Source organism: Phalangium opilio, unplaced genomic scaffold, assembly GCF_054372755.1.
Source record: "Phalangium opilio isolate 3A_F unplaced genomic scaffold, DU_Popi_V2 ptg001421l_1, whole genome shotgun sequence".
In the NCBI taxonomy this organism is placed as follows: domain Eukaryota; kingdom Metazoa; phylum Arthropoda; class Arachnida; order Opiliones; family Phalangiidae; genus Phalangium; species Phalangium opilio.
In genome coordinates, this window is record NW_028324258.1 from 768,118 (window position 1) to 775,035 (window position 6,918).

The 6,918-nt window shown below is 47.9% G+C and overlaps 1 non-coding gene across 1 annotated transcript; it reads left to right on the forward strand.

The window, feature by feature from the left end:
- The first annotated feature begins 6,558 nt into the window (after positions 1 to 6,558).
- Positions 6,559 to 6,631, forward strand: TRNAK-CUU (transfer RNA lysine (anticodon CUU)). Its single transcript has one exon. It is a non-coding gene; the product is annotated as a tRNA-Lys (tRNA).
- The last annotated feature ends 287 nt before the right edge of the window (positions 6,632 to 6,918 follow it).

A 6,918-nucleotide genomic window follows, 5' to 3' on the forward strand; every position in this document is an offset into this window, starting at 1 on the left:
GAGCCCATTCGGGAGCGGTGTTGTGAGGTCTCAGATGTAACGTAAAATGTCAGAGTTTTTCTACAATACCTGACGAACATTTAATTTTTGGGCTTCCGTGGCGCAATAATTAGCGCGTTCAGCTGTTAATCGAAAGGTTGAAGGTTCGAGCCCACCCGGGAGAGGTGTTGTGGGGTCTCAGATGTAGCGTAAAAAGTCAAAACTTTTCCACAATACGTGACAACCATTTAATTTCTGAGCTTCCGTGGCTCAATGGTTAGCGCGTTCGTCTGTTAACCAATAGGTTGGTGGTTCGAGCCCATCCTGGAGCGGTGTTGTGAGGTCTCAGATGTGACGTAAAAAGTCAAGGTTTTTACGCAATACCTGACGAACATTTAATTTTTGGGTTTCCGTGGCGCAATGGTTAGCGCGTTCAGCTGTTAACCAATAGGTTGGTGGTTCGACCCCACCCGGGAGCGGTGTTGTGGGATCTCAAATGTAACGTAGAAAGCCAAAGTTTTTCCACAATACCTGACGACCATTTAGTTTTTGGGCTTCCGTGGCGCAATGGTTAGCGCATTCGGTTGTTAACCAATAGGTTGGTGGTTCGAGCCCACCCGGGAGGGGTGATGTGGGATCTCAAATGTAACGTAGAAAGCCAAAGTTTTTCCACAATACCTGACGACCATTTATTTTTTGGGCTTCCTTGGCGCAATGGTTAGCGCGTTCGGCTGTTAACCGAAAGGTTGGTGGTTCGAGCCCAACCGGGAGAGGTGTTGTAGGGTCTCAGATGTAACGTAATAAGTCATAACTTATCCACAATACCTGACAACCATTTAATTTCTGAGCTTCCGTGGCTCAATGGTTAGCGCGTTCGGCTGTTAACCAATAGGTTGGTGGTTCGAGCTCATCCGGGAGCGGTGTTGTGAGGTCTCAGATGTAACGTAAAATGTCAGAGTTTTTCCACAATACCTGACGAACATTTAATTTGTGGGCTTCCGTGGCGCAATGATTAGCGCGTTCAGCTGTTAATCGAAAGGTTGAAGGTACGAGCCCACCTGGGAGAGGTGTTGTGGGGTCTCAGATGTAGCGTAAAAAGTCAAAACTTTTCCACAATACGTGACAACCATTTAATTTCTGAGCTTCCGTGGCTCAATGGTTAGCGCGTTCGGCTGTTAACCAATAGGTTGGTGGTTCGAGCCCATCCGGGAGCGGTGTTGTGAGGTCTCAGATGTGACGTAAAAAGTCAAGGTTTTTACACAATACCTGACGAGCATTTAATTTTTGGGCTTCCGTGGCGCAATGGTTAGCGCGTTCAGCTGTTAACCAATAGGTTGGTGGTTCGAGCCCACCCAGGAGCGGTGTTGTGGGATCTCAAATGTAACGTAGAAAACCAAAGTTTTTCCACAATACCTGACGACCATTTAGTTTTTGGGCTTCCGTGGCGCAATGGTTAGCGCGTTCGGTTGTTAACCTATAGGTTGGTGGTTCGAGCCCACCCGGGAGGGGGATGTGGGATCTCAAATGTAACGTAGAAAGCCAAAGTTTTTCCACAATACCTGACGACCATTTAGTTTTTGGGCTTCCGTGGCGCAATGGTTAGCGCGTTCGGCTGTTAACCAATAGGTTGGTGGTTCGAGCCCATTCGGGAGCGGTGTTGTGAGGTCTCAGATGTAACGTAAAATGTCAGAGTTTTTCTACAATACCTGACGAACATTTAATTTTTGGGCTTCCGTGGCGCAATAATTAGCGCGTTCAGCTGTTAATCGAAAGGTTGAAGGTTCGAGCCCACCCGGGAGAGGTGTTGTGGGGTCTCAGATGTAGCGTAAAAAGTCAAAACTTTTCCACAATACGTGACAACCATTTAATTTCTGAGCTTCCGTGGCTCAATGGTTAGCGCGTTCGTCTGTTAACCAATAGGTTGGTGGTTCGAGCCCATCCTGGAGCGGTGTTGTGAGGTCTCAGATGTGACGTAAAAAGTCAAGGTTTTTACGCAATACCTGACGAACATTTAATTTTTGGGTTTCCGTGGCGCAATGGTTAGCGCGTTCAGCTGTTAACCAATAGGTTGGTGGTTCGACCCCACCCGGGAGCGGTGTTGTGGGATCTCAAATGTAACGTAGAAAGCCAAAGTTTTTCCACAATACCTGACGACCATTTAGTTTTTGGGCTTCCGTGGCGCAATGGTTAGCGCATTCGGTTGTTAACCAATAGGTTGGTGGTTCGAGCCCACCCGGGAGGGGTGATGTGGGATCTCAAATGTAACGTAGAAAGCCAAAGTTTTTCCACAATACCTGACGACCATTTATTTTTTGGGCTTCCTTGGCGCAATGGTTAGCGCGTTCGGCTGTTAACCGAAAGGTTGGTGGTTCGAGCCCAACCGGGAGAGGTGTTGTAGGGTCTCAGATGTAACGTAATAAGTCATAACTTATCCACAATACCTGACAACCATTTAATTTCTGAGCTTCCGTGGCTCAATGGTTAGCGCGTTCGGCTGTTAACCAATAGGTTGGTGGTTCGAGCTCATCCGGGAGCGGTGTTGTGAGGTCTCAGATGTAACGTAAAATGTCAGAGTTTTTCCACAATACCTGACGAACATTTAATTTGTGGGCTTCCGTGGCGCAATGATTAGCGCGTTCAGCTGTTAATCGAAAGGTTGAAGGTACGAGCCCACCTGGGAGAGGTGTTGTGGGGTCTCAGATGTAGCGTAAAAAGTCAAAACTTTTCCACAATACGTGACAACCATTTAATTTCTGAGCTTCCGTGGCTCAATGGTTAGCGCGTTCGGCTGTTAACCAATAGGTTGGTGGTTCGAGCCCATCCGGGAGCGGTGTTGTGAGGTCTCAGATGTGACGTAAAAAGTCAAGGTTTTTACACAATACCTGACGAGCATTTAATTTTTGGGCTTCCGTGGCGCAATGGTTAGCGCGTTCAGCTGTTAACCAATAGGTTGGTGGTTCGAGCCCACCCAGGAGCGGTGTTGTGGGATCTCAAATGTAACGTAGAAAACCAAAGTTTTTCCACAATACCTGACGACCATTTAGTTTTTGGGCTTCCGTGGCGCAATGGTTAACGCGTTCGGTTGTTAACCAATAGGTTGGTGGTTCGAGCCCACCCGGGAGGGGGATGTGGGATCTCAAATGTAACGTAGAAAGCCAAAGTTTTTCCACAATACCTGACGACCATTTAGTTTTTGGGCTTCCGTGGCGCAATGGTTAGCGCGTTCGGCTGTTAACCAATAGGTTGGTGGTTCGAGCCCATTCGGGAGCGGTGTTGTGAGGTCTCAGATGTAACGTAAAATGTCAGAGTTTTTCTACAATACCTGACGAACATTTAATTTTTGGGCTTCCGTGGCGCAATAATTAGCGCGTTCAGCTGTTAATCGAAAGGTTGAAGGTTCGAGCCCACCCGGGAGAGGTGTTGTGGGGTCTCAGATGTAGCGTAAAAAGTCAAAACGTTTCCACAATACGTGACAACCATTTAATTTCTGAGCTTCCTTGGCTCAATTGTTAGCGCGTTCGGCTGTTAACCAATAGGTTGGTGGTTCGAGCCCATCCTGGAGCGGTGTTGTGAGGTCTCAGTTGTGACGTAAAAAGTCAAGGTTTTTACACAATACCTGACGAGCATTTAATTTTTGGGGCTTCCGTGGCGCAATGGTTAGCGCGTTCAGCTGTTAACCAATAGGTTGGTGTTTCGAGCCCACCCGGGAGCGGTGTTGTGGGATCTCAAATGTAACGTAGAAAGCCAAAGTCTTTCCACAATACCTGACGACCATTTAGTTTTTGGGCTTCCGTGGCGCAATGGTTAGCGCGTTCGGCTGTTAACCAATAGGTTGGTGGTTCTAGCCCACCCGGGAGCGGTGATGCGGGATCTCAAATGTAACGTAGAAAGCCAAAGTTTTTCCACAATACCTGACGACCATTTATTTTTTGGGCTTCCTTGGCGCAATGGTTAGCGCGTTCGGCTGTTAACCGAAAGGTTGGTGGTTCGAGCCCAACCGGGAGAGGTGTTGTAGGGTCTCAGATGTAACGTAATAAGTCATAACTTATCCACAGTACCTGACAACCATTTAATTTTTGAGCTTCCGTGGCTCAATGGTTAGCGCGTTCGGCTGTTAACCAATAGGTTAGTGGTTCGAGCCCATCCGGGAGCGGTGTTGTGAGGTCTCATATGTAACGTAAAATGTCAGACTTTTTCCACAATACCTGACGAACATTTAATTTTTGGGCTTCCGAGGCGCACTGATTAGCGCGTTCAGCTGTTAATCGAAAGGCTGAAGGTTCGAGCCCACCCGGGAGAGGTGTTGTGGGGTCTCAGATGTAGCGCAAAAAGTCAAAACTTTTCCACAATACGTGACAACCATTTAATTTCTGAGCTTCCGTGGCGCAATGGTTAGCGCGTTCGGCTGTTAACCAATAGGTTGGTGGTTCGAGCCCAGCCGGGAGCGGTGATGTGGGATCTCAAATGTAACGTAAAAAGCCAAAGTTTTTCCACAATACCTGACGACCATTTATTTTTTGGGCTTCCTTGGCGCAATGGTTAGCGCGTTCGGCTGTTAACCGAAAGGTTGGTGGTTCGAGCCCAACCGGGAGAGGTGTTGTGGGGTCTCAGATGTAGCGTAAAAAGTCAAAACTTTTCCACAATACGTGACAACCATTTAATTTCTGAGCTTCCGTGGCTCAATGGTTAGCGTGTTCGGCTGTTAACCAATAGGTTGGTGGTTCGAGCCCATCCGGGAGCGGTGTTGTGAGGTCTCAGATGTGACGTAAAAAACCAAAGTTTTTCCACAATACCTGACGACCATTTAGTTTTTGGGCTTCCGTGGCGCAATGGTTAGCGCATTCGGTTGTTAACCAATAGGTTGGTGGTTCGAGCCCACCCGGGAGGGGTGATGTGGGATCTCAAATGTAACGTAGAAAGCCAAAGTTTTTCCACAATACCTGACGACCATTTTTTTTTTGGGCTTCCTTGGCGCAATGGTTAGCGCGTTCGGCTGTTAACCGAAAGGTTGGTGGTTCGAGCCCAACCGGGAGAGGTGTTGTAGGGTCTTAGATGAAACGTAATAAGTCATAACTTATCCACAATACCTGACAACCATTTAGTTTCTGAGCTTCCGTGGCTCAATGGTTAGCGCGTTCGGCTGTTAACCAATAGGTTGGTGGTTCGAGCCCATCCGGGAGCGGTGTTGTGAGTCCTCATATGTAACGTAAAATGTCAGAGTTTTTCCACAATACCTGACGAACATTTAATTTGTGGGCTTCCGTGGCGCAATGATTAGCGCGTTCAGCTGTTAATCGAAAGGTTGAAGGTTCGAGCCCACCCGGGAGAGGTGTTGTGGGGTCTCAGATGTAGCGCAAAAAGTCAAAACTTTTCCACAATACGTGACAACCATTTAATTTCTGAGCTTCCGTGGCTCAATAGTTAGCGCGTTCGGCTGTTAACCAATAGGTTGGTGGTTCGAGCCCATCCGGGAGCGGTGTTGTGAGGTCTCAGATGTGACGTAAAAAGTCAAGGTTTTTACACAATACCTGACGAGCATTTAATTTTTGGTCTTCCGTGGCGCAATGGTTAGCGCGTTCAGCTGTTAACCAATAGGTTGGTGGTTCGAGCCCACCCGGGAGCGGTGTTGTGGGATCTCAAATGTAACGTAGAAAAACAAAGTTTTTCCACAATACCTGACGACCATTTAGTATTTGGGCTTCCGTGGCGCAATGGTTAGCGCGTTCGGTTGTTAACCAATAGGTTGGTGGTTCGAGCCCACCCGGGAGGGGTGATGTGGGATCTCAAATGTAACGTAGAAAGCCAAAGTTTTTCCACAATACCTGACGACCGTTTATATTTTGGGCTTCCTTGGCGCAATGGGTAGCGCGTTCGGCTAGTAACCGAAAGGTTGGTGGTTCGAGCCCAACCGGGAGAGGTGTTGTAGGGTCTCAGATGTAACGTAAAATGTCAGAGTTTTTCCACAATACCTGACGAACATTTAATTTGTGGGCTTCCGTGGCGCAATGGTTAGCGCGTTCGGTTGTTAACCAATAGGTTGGTGGTTCGAGCCCACCCGGGAGGGGTGATGTGGGATCTCAAATGTAACGTAGAAAGCCAAAGTTTTTCCACAATACCTGACGACCGTTTATATTTTGGGCTTCCTTGGCGCAATGGTTAGCGCGTTCGGCTGTTAACCGAAAGGTTGGTGGTTCGAGCCCAACCGGGAGAGGTGTTGTAAGGTCTCAGATGTAACGTAAAATGTCAGAGTTTTTCCACAATACCTGACGAACATTTAATTTGTGGGCTTCCGTGGCGCAATGATTAGCGCGTTCAGCTGTTAATAGAAAGGTTGAAGGTTCGAGCCCACCCGGGAGAGGTGTTGTGGGGTCTCAGATGTAGCGTAAAAAGTCAAAACTTTTCCACAATACGAGACAACCATTTAATTTCTGAGCTTCCGTGGCTCAATGGTTAGCGCGTTCGGCTGTTAACCAATAGGTTGGTGGTTCGAGCCCATCCGGGAGCGGTGGTGTGAGGTCTCAGATGTGACGTAAAAAGTCAAGGTTTTTCCACAATACCTGACGAGCAATTAATTTTTGGGCTTCTGTGGCGCAATGGTTAGCGCGTTCGGCTCTTAACCAATAGGTTGGTGGTTTGAGCCCACCCGGGAGCGGTGATGTGGGATCTCAAATGTAACGTAGAAAGCCAAAGTTTTTCCACAATACCTGACGACCATTTATTTTTTGGGCTTCCTTGGCGCAATGGTTAGCGCGTTCGGCTGTTAACCGAAAGGTTGGTGGTTCGAGCCCAACCGGGAGAGGTGTTGTAGGGTCTCAGATGTAACGTAATAATCCATAACTTATCCACAATACCTGACAACCATTTAATTTCTGAGCTTCCGTGGCTCAATGGTTAGCGCGTTTGGCTGTTTACCAATAGGTTGGTGGTTCGAGCCCATCC